Raw genomic sequence first — 9,933 nt, 5'->3', positions numbered from 1 at the left:
GGCTGAGGCCCCTGGGGGGAGTCCAGGCTTCCTTGGGAGAGGGTGTGGGCAGGACAGGCTGGTGTTGATGGCTTCCTGATGCCACATAAATACCATTTTGAAGCCACCACGGTATTTCTCGAGCACAAACAGTACAGTAAAGCTGAGACATTTATATGCAATTGGGAGATATTTATCCTGTGACAACATTCTATTCCAATGACTTTTCTATTGCCACCAATGATTAATGATGTAAATTCTGTCACTTGGGATGATGGATGCAGGGAAGCTAAGGGGCCTCGCATAGATTACCCAAACCCCGGCTTCCCATTGGCTCCCAGGACAAATGTGGCCTGTGCTTCAGTCAAGCGTAAATGTAAAGTTCTTTTAGATTAAAAAAGCAGTCTTCTCGTCAAGAAGCGGCCAGCTCAGGACTGGGGGAAAGGCTCCTCTTCCTCAAACATGTTTTCTCTCTTCGGCGTCAGGGCTGCTCCATGAGCTCCAGTCAAGAAGTGCATAATTCTTTGCAAAGAGGAGCTGGGAAGGCCTTCGCCACAGCAGGAAAGTTAGAGGCAGGGAAGCAGGGCCCAGGGGCTCAGGGGGTCTGGGCCCCCAGGTGCTGGGTCTGACGCAGCCCCACCAACCTAGGTCCCAGGCAGACCGAGCTCCTCCCTGCTTCTCTGCTGTGGTCCTGCTGGGCCACTTGGTCCAGTGACCCGCGTCTTCTCCCAGGGCCCCAGGGTCTCTGAGGTCCTGCCATTGTCCTGCACCAAAGAAGGCGTGCAAACGTCCCCCTTGAGAAGGCCTCGCTGCTACTGCTTGGCGGTTCTCCCTCTGTCTCCCCTTAAATGCTGTGTCTCTAGGGGGCTCCCTGAGGCTCTCCTTCCCTCTCACTCCACTGCGCCCCTTGGGGGTTTCTATCTACTCCCCGGGCTGTAGCTGCTGCTCACTCCCGAAGCTGTATTTCCCAGGCCCTCCTTGATTCTGAGCTTTACACTCACAGATCCTACTGCCCGCGGGTGTCTCCTAGGGGCCTCGAACCGCAGGCTTCCGTACACCCCGGGGTCCCACGTGGCAGTGAACGCGACCTCCTCCAGCCCAGCAGGCCAAGACAGAAGCCCTGGAGCTGTGCTGGCTCCCCTCCGGCCCTCACCCTCCAGGTCGGACTGATGACCAAGTCCTACAGAGTCCTCTCCTTAACAACGTCTCGAACCTGTCACTTCTCTCCCACTCTGGCCCAGTTGTCACTGAGATTAATGACAGCAAGTTCAGGGTCTCTGAACAGTTTTCCTCACGTGCGGTCTTGCCACCGTGGCCCTTCCTCCGAGCAACAGAAATCGCATCAGCCGCCCGGCCCGGGCCCCCCCGGTGTCTCCCCACGCTCGTCACACACGCTGGCCACCGCCGTCTGGGCTCCGCTCCGCCTGGGGCGGAGACAGCTCCAGCACCCCGACCTCTGCCTCGCTCCACGCTACACACTCTCTGGACTTCGGGCGGTTTCTCGGACACGCCGTGCTCTCTCTGGATGCCACATCTTCACGGGGCAACTCCACCTGCCTGGAACAATTCCCTCTCCCCTGCCCCCTTCACCTGCGATCCCTGACCCCCGCCCTCCAGACCACACGGGCTTTGCTGTGGGCTCCAGGAGTGGTCTGTGATCCTGTCCTCCTACCCCCTGACACACCGCCCCCTCCCCACGGGGTGAGCTCGGGGTCCTCGTCGGTCCTGGCCATCAGCACTAGGCCCGAGCACTTCACACGGCGTCAGCGCAGAATAAGCGTCCGTTACAGGGTTGCTCAGTGGGGACACCGAGTAGGGAACCTCTCTGCATGTCGGGCATCTTCCCTCCCACCCGCCCTTGAATGCAAAGTCCTTGAGGCCCAGAACTCTGACAAGTTCGTTTCTGGACCCCTGGGGAGCCCGTCACAGGTCTTGCACAGAGTAGGTGTTCAGAACATGTTTATGGAGAAACCAGCAGAGAAGAAAGAAAAAGACCTCATATAAAAAGCCCAGGGAACCTAGAAAATCAGCCGCCTCATTCATAAGGCAAAGGCTTAAAAGTTTAAAGACGGAGAGAGAATGGATGTGCAGTGTGCAGCGAGCATGCGGGCCTGTAAATCAAGCCGTTGTAAATGCCACGGGGAGAGCGGCTCGGTTTCCCTGCAGAAACGCGGAAAGCAGCTGTAATTCAGAGGTAAGGCGGGCCTTACAGGAACTCGTGGGTCTGGATTCCTGGCACTCCTAACTCAATTTGGCCATCTCTCTCAGCGTCCTTTCTTGGAAAACAGATGCGCTTTCTACTTTGCGATGCCTGGGAAAGGCCTGGCTCTGTGCTGACAGGTGGGGGAGCCCCAGCCAGGGAGACACCCGGAGATTTCTGCTGTCCTGGGGATTCCCACCCGGTGGCAGGAGAAAGCACAGAGGAAGAACGCAGACACACTGTGTACCCCGGCCCCCTTCTCGACCCCTTCCCAGGCAGCGTGGTCAGCTCCGAGGCAGCTGGGCCTGGGAACAGGAAGGCGTTCACAGGACGTGTCCTGGAGACTTGGGGGCTCCACTGCCCACACCCAGCGTGAGGGACCCACCAGAGAGCAACCGGCCACAGACCGGGGTGGGGAGGGGGGCACCGGTCCCACGCCGGCGTCTGGGAGTGGCATGATGCTGGGACCAGACGCTTGTTTGTAAGGTGGAGGGCTACCCCGCCTCCAGACCCCGACCTCAGAGAAAGGCTTGGTCAGCAGCAGGGCTGCCTGTTCGCTTCCTCAGCGACCGTGAACATCACTGACTCTATCCTCCTCCCCAGACCAGCGTCTCCCACCATGCCAGTGGCCACAGCTGCTGGAGGGGAAGGCCAGAGGCCCATGGCTGCCTCTGGCTCATTCACCACGTGGGCCCTCACGCCCTCCACGGCACACCACCTCCTCTTGCCCCCAGGCTCTGCCCGTGGACCTGCCTCCAGCAAAGGAAGTCCAGCCCTCCCTCTCTATCCAGGCTGCGCTGGGCTCCCCCATCTTGAAAAGCAAGGCTCGCTCAGCTCTATTCTCCCCATCCCCCCTCCTCCGGCCACTCCTCACCTTCTTGTGAAACTTCTCAAACTGCAGTCACAGGGACACCTCACCTCCGAATCAGGAGGCTGGGCAGGAAAAGAACTCAGGAGCAAGTCCCCAAGAGGACCGGACAAAGGAATTATGAGATGCAGAAATTCTGAGACCTTCGAAAACCGCTACATTTCCTAGTTGACTGAATGCACATACCCCACTACAAAAATTATCTTCCAAGTCTGGTTTTTAGGTTCCTGGAGTAAAAGAAGTGAAAAAGCTAATTTTTGAAACCTTCATAAATACGTGCATTTTTGTGGATAAAACTACCTAAATGAATCCACTTTTGCCTGACAAAGTAGAGGAATCCAAAGCTCCTGGATTTTAAAAGTTTCCATTAAGGCAGCTTTACTTTTTTCAAAAAATAGTGACTACAAAAATAAATCAGAAGGCTTAATGAAGCCCAAGGCCAATAGGAGACGGCCAGGACGAGGGTCCCTGACAAGTCCAGCAAGCCCGAGCAGGGCTGTGTCTCCTACTTTTCTTATTTCTGAAGCAGCTCCAGCCAAAGGCGTGCCTTTGAATCGTACAGAAATAGAATTCGGCTGTGGTTTTTTTCCCAGGCAGTACAGTATGTCTTCATTGGTGCTACAGCAGGCTCGTAAATTAAGATAAAAAGCTGGTGAGCATGTGGGCGCCGTTGCGGCAGGGAGCTGCGCGGGGTCGCCATGGCAGAGCTGCAGCAGCTCCGGGTGCAGGAGGCGGCGGACTCTGTGGTGAAGAGTCTGGAGAGAGAACATCCGGAAGATGCAGGGCCTCACATTCCGGTGCAGCACCGGCTGTTGTGAGGATGGCCAGGCATCCATGCAGCAAGTGCACCAGCGCATTGAGCGCTGCCGTGCACCTCTGGCTCAAGCCCAGGCCCTGGTGACCTGCGAGTTGGAGAAGTTCCAGGACCGCCTGGCCCTATGCACTATACACTATACACTGCAACGACAAAGCCAGAGATTCAATAGATGCGGGGAGAAAAGAGCTTCAGGTGAAGCGGCAGCTGGAGAGTTGAGTGACCAAGTGTGTGGATGGCCAAGTGAACCTCATCCCAACCATGACCAAGAAGATGAAGGAGTCTCTCTCGTCCATTGGGAAATAGCTGTCTGCTACTGGCCATCGGGGCTGAAGGCAGGAATCTATTTAAAAAGAGGAACGGGGATTTGGGTTTTCTAAGGAAAGTTTATGAATGAGGAAATTAAGGATGGCAGCAAGTTTAAGGCCTATGTCACTTGCCTCTGGACACTGGTTCTTTGTGTGTGAATCCTAGGAAGTGAAAAAAACTGGTGCTAAGCTTTGGGTCAGAGATAGCACAGGAGAGTTTCTGTGAGGCTGAACTTCACGTGGCCAGGGCTTATCCCGGCAACAGGGAGTCTCCCTTGCACCAAACCAGAGCCCTCCAAGGTACCAGATTCTCTTAGTACACAGATACCAGCAGGCTGGCAGGTTCACCTGACCCGCCTATGAGCTGGTGGGGTGTGAGGAGAGCTGTTTCTGTTCGTTGCCAGCCTCCTGTTTGCCAGAAAGATCACTACAACATGTTCCACAAACTGGAAGTAAAACAAAATCCAGGAGGGTCACTAATTTAGAAGGGGAAAGGGGGCCTCTGGGGATTTGTTTCGCGTGGTTCTGTTTTATATACAAGGGCATGAAGCTACTTTAAGACGTAGAGTTGGGAGAGGTAGTTTGGATAAAAACTGAAAGGGTCCTTGCGGATATTCATTTCTGGCCGTCAGGATGTGCCTGCGCATTTCTTAAAATTCTCACACATGACATCTTTCAGCCTGGAGACCCTGCAAAAATATAAGAAGCGCTATCACATTGGTAGGGGAAGCAAACCTCCCCTCTAACTGGCAGCCATGATGAGCCCTGAGGCTGTCTGCAGCAGAGTCAGCCGAGTGACAAGACAATCTTGCAGTGACACTCACACTTGAAGGGAAAGGGGATTTTTGACTGTGCTGTATGCTAGTATTCAGGAATGAACAGCGAAAGAGGAATTGTTAGCTGCTTATTAATTAAGAGAGTTATGAAGTACTGGCTTTGGAAAAATCTGGTTTCCATAAAACAAAATAGAATGAAAGCCTAAACCCAGTATTGCTTACTTTGTGCCCTGTAATAACAGAGCTCTGTTGAAACAATCCCTTGGCAACACGAAGGTCAAAGGAGAAAAAGTCAGCAACTCAGGGGCGAGCTGTGACTCCTTTAGAGCAAAACACGGGACAGCCCCCCGTTACCAAATACCACTTGTGCGACATGCGTTGTTCTTGCCGCAGTTCAGGCACCTTATCGTTTTATTAAGGACCTTGTTGCGTTTTTACCAACTTATTACTTGATAACATAGCCTGTCTGTTTGCTGTTTCAAGACTGTGACACATTTCCCTAGTGGTTTGGTTTTAAAAATAAATAAGACTTAATTTTTCTTCAAAAAACAAAGCTGGTGGGATGGAGACAAGAATGTGTTCCTGAGGAGGGGAGAGAAAACAGCAGAACGCTGGCCCCAGAGTTGGTGGCTCCTGGCACCTCCCTGGCTAACAGGGGCTCCCCATTTCCTCAGACCTCCTGAACTAAAAGCCCCGACTTCCGCAAGCCAGGCCTAAGCGGGCTGCATTTCAAAGAGGGAAAGGTCTGTGACCCAACCATGCACCTGTGCCACCCTCCCTATGGGTCTGCCTGGGACCAGGCACTGAGAAGAGACTGAGAGCACCCCATGTGGCCTACAACTAGTACCACTGGCCAGAGGCCACGATAAATGGCCATGGATGGCCACTAGCTAGGCCATCATAGCTAGTAGCTCTGTGTGTGAATTGCTCTGCCTTAATTCAAGTGCACATTCATTTACTTGAGAATTCAGTACTCGTTAAATATATCTATCAGGTGCTGTCCTAACACCAGAGGCACAACAGTGGAAAAGCCCTGCCTTCTTGCAACCTACATTCAACTGGGGGAGGCAGGCAGCAACCAGAATCCCTCAGAAATGATCAAGTGTGATTATGCTCAGCACCCCCACAGGCAGTTTAGACCATTTGACAGAGACCCTTGCCCTAGTGCAGGGTCTTTGCCCCCTCTCGAGACGCTGACACGAATCCTGTGCTCCAGACAAAACGGACTATTCATTTGCCTCCAAATCCATCTTTGCCTGCTCCCATGCCTGCATTTGTGCTATTCCTTCCCCTAGGAAGGGCCCCCCTTTACCTCTCAAACATCCTACTCTGCCTTCAGAACCAAAATCCATGCCACCTCCTCTGCGAGTCTCTCCCGGTCCCCTCCCCACATCTCCCTCCTCTGCACGTTCCTCAGCTTGGTCTCCAGCATGGAGTGCGGAGCCCAGCACAGCACAGTTTGAGGGGCTCACACAGAAATGCTCATCCATAAAGCAACTTAAAAACACTCAGGAAGAGAAAGAACAGCATTCAGGGTAGGAAACAGTTAGTGGAAGCTTCCAGGAAGAAGCTGACCTGAGTCTCTGCTGGAAGAAGCTAAGTGGGGTGAGGGAGGAGCAAGGTACTCTAGGCAGGGGCCAGCACCTGGCCAAAAACTCCCAGGGATCAAGCAGAATGCCTCCCTTGCCATGACTGCACTGTGCTGGGGAGGGCACCCCAACAAGGATGGGGGTGTGGGGAACCCCAAAGGCAAGTGGCTCTGGGGGGACCCAAAGGCTCCCCAGCAGTGCAGTGAGCAACCTGATGGAGCCAGTGTCCAGCTGTGTGGGACTCACAGGTGGGGGGTGTAGGGGACTCAACCTCCCCAAGCATCTGAGCCAGAGGATGTGGTGGCCAGAGCAAAGATGAGGGCTCCAATCTAGAGGCCAGGGGGAGAAACTGGCCCCAGAAGTCCAACCCCTCCTCCATGGCCTCTGTCCCCAGGAACGTTCACACATAGAGAAGGAAGGATGGCACTTAGGTCCTTTCAGAGAGGGGGAACTGAAGCATAGATAACGTGACTCACTCAAGGTCATGGCACACTGACGGCAACCTGGCTAGGTCACACCTGTAGCTGGACGGGGTTGCTGGGGAAAGCAGCCCAGCGCTGGCGTTACAGGGCGTGGGCTGGGTTCAAATCCTGCCTCTGACTTACCAGCGGGGTACCTTTGGGCAGGCCACTTAACCTCATGGAGCCCAAGCTGCCTTCCCTGCAAAGTGGGAACAGAAACGCCTCCCCAGCTGCCTGACTGGGTAGTGGGAAGTATTCTGTGACCCATGTATGGCAACTGGCAGTGGCCTGGCTCAGCCCAGAGTGGCTACAACAGAGTATCCCCTGCACACTGGGGTCAAGTCTTCTGCTGAGAGGGAGACAGTGGGGACCACAAGGGAGCTGGGAGAAGCTGTCAGCCAGGAGGACAGGTGCTGGGAGGACTGACCAAAGGGACCCCCCCCCCTCCAGGTAGGGCACCCCCTGCAGAGGGAGAGCGCCTCAACCCAGCCGGTCACCAAGGGGAAATTACGAACTTCTCCACTGCGGCAGCAGAAATACCAAGGTTATTTTGAAAAGTATAAGAAATGTTAATTCCCTGGGGCTCTTTATGTAAAGATAGACTAGAATCAAGAGGATCGAGTGGCTCCCAGGAAACTGACAGGAAGAGAGATGCACTTTAGTATTTCATTAGTGTCCCATTAGCAAGATAACACACATTTTCACACTTGGTGACTTCTTGGGAATAATGTCTTATTCAGAAACAAACGGGGACACCACCGCCGCTTACCCTGCTGGCCTGCGAAGCATGCTGCAGCAGCCAATCGGAAAGGACTTGACCTTCAGGGTTATGGCTACCCAAGCCAGTGAACTCAAGAGTGTGTGACTTCCTGGGAGGCTCCTAAAAAACCTGCTAATCCAGATGAAACCCAAGCAACTGAGGTGAAAAAGTAGGGAGGCAAAGCCTTTCTTATGCTTCTCAAACCAGGCTTGTACTGCTCACCCCTCCAGGCCACCCACCAACTGAGGGATCCTAACACCCTGGCCATCACCTCTGGCCCTACAGTTACAGCTACAGTGGAGGGCAGGGGAGGGGAGGCAAGGGGGCAGGGATTCAGGAAGATAAGGGGTGGGGTGTCCTTAGCTACCATTGTGCAAATCACTGTCACTTTCACTTGCTCAGCAAATATGTACCAAACACCTAGCGTGTGCCAGGAATAAGCTTGAGGCTGGGCACAGGGCAGGAAGCAGACAGCAGGCACGGAAGCAGAGAGAAGTAATGAAGTTTGAGGGTTTACGTTTCACAGCAGACCCAAGAGGCAGGCTCCGTGTTCCCATTTTTCAGATGATGAAAACAGCTCAGGGAAGTTAACTGCCCTCCGCAGCTCAAGCCACAGACTCGGCTGCCTGTCCTTACAGCCGGAGGCAGGGATGCGGTAAAAGGAGGGGCCTGGCAGGAGGGCTCTGGGTCCTGGACCTGCTCTGCCCTTGTTGGTCTACCTTTCGGGGTATTTAGAGATGACAAAACACATGCAAAGACTCTGTAGATGAGCTTTGTTTCCAGGCTTTCAGGTGTGTCACTAAGGTCTTATTTTCTGGATGGACGATAATTGCCAGCAGGTGGGACAATCGCTCAGCCCCTCCTCCCCGTCGCCCACGAGGGCACGAGGTGCCAAAGAAGACGAGCACAGGCAGGGCCCTCCCAGCTCAGAGGAGCCACCTTCATTCATGTGGCCTCCCGGGCGCCCAAACGCCCTCCAGGGACCGCCTTACGGACTGCACTTCCTGGTCCTTAACAAAAGTCATCATAGGCCTCCGAGGAGCAGAGGGCATCTGGCCTCCAGGGACACCCTCCCCACTTCCCTCTAATTTGGTCTATTAATTTAAAGCAAAGGAAGCTGCCAGGAGTGGTGGGCGCAGGGGACGGCTGTGAGGATGTAATTAACGCAGCTGCTCCAAACGCAAGGTGATGCCTCAGCAAGTCGTTAGCAGGTGCACAGCGATTTAGGATGACAGCCTGGAGGACGGCAACGGGGACACGCAGCCACCTTGCAGGTCCGTGCCTCGCCCGCCACTTCAGGTTCCCGGCTGTCGAGCAATGACAAACAAAGCTCTCCCAGCAGAAGGCTCCGAGCTGCCGGAAGCCCAGCAAGAGGTGCTGGTGCCGGAATGGCTGGCGGCCTGGGGGCCAGGCCCAAAGCACCCCGGACCCAGCTAACCACAGGGTCCCATGCAGAGACCCGCTAGGGGACAGCAGAGCACAGCTCCAGCTTTTTTTTCTTTTTTTTTGCGGTACGCGGGCCTCCCACCGCCGCGGCCCCTCCCTCCGCGGAGCACAGGCTCCGGACGCGCAGGCCCAGCGGCCACGGCTCAGAGGCCCAGCCGCTCCGCGGCACTCGGGACCCTCCCGGAACGGGGCATGAACCCGCGTCCCCCGCACCGGCAGGCGGACCCTCAACCACTGCGCCACCAGGGAAGCCCTCAGCTCCAGCTTTTAAATACTTCCCCATTAAAGAGTCAGCGTGGGTTCCTGACCCTGTTCGCTGCGCTCTGCAAACACAGGAGACAAAGATGGACCAAGAGGACGTGGTGGCCTTCCCAAACCACGACCTGCTGGAGGGACACAAGTTAAGCAGAGGGCTGCTTCCAAACATCACAGCAAGTCATTTTAGCATTTTCCCTTCAAGAAACAAGACCAAGCTAACCTATAAGGGAAAAGAATCTGAAAAAGGATAGACAGACAGATACATAGATACATAGATACACAGATAGATGGATATATACCTGAATCACTGTGCTATACACCTGAAACACGTTGTAAATCAACTATACTTCAATTTAAAAATAAATAAATAGGGAGGGAGATGCAAGAGGGAGGAGATATGGGGATATATGTATATATATAGCTGATCCACTTTGTTATAAAGCAGAAACTAACACACCATTGTAAAGCAATTAT

At 54.2% G+C, this 9,933-nt stretch overlaps 1 pseudogene; it reads left to right on the top strand.

The window, feature by feature from the left end:
* Positions 1 to 3,745: 3,745 nt before the first annotated feature.
* On the top strand, positions 3,746 to 4,167 carry LOC114901661 (annotated as a pseudogene).
* The last annotated feature ends 5,766 nt before the right edge of the window (positions 4,168 to 9,933 follow it).

Source organism: Monodon monoceros, unplaced genomic scaffold, assembly GCF_005190385.1.
Source record: "Monodon monoceros isolate NGI ecotype Baffin Bay Population unplaced genomic scaffold, NGI_Narwhal_1 Contig3175_ctg1, whole genome shotgun sequence".
NCBI lineage: Eukaryota > Metazoa > Chordata > Mammalia > Artiodactyla > Monodontidae > Monodon > Monodon monoceros.
Note: the sequence above shows the minus strand (reverse complement) of the source record. Positions and strands in the feature narration are given on the sequence as shown.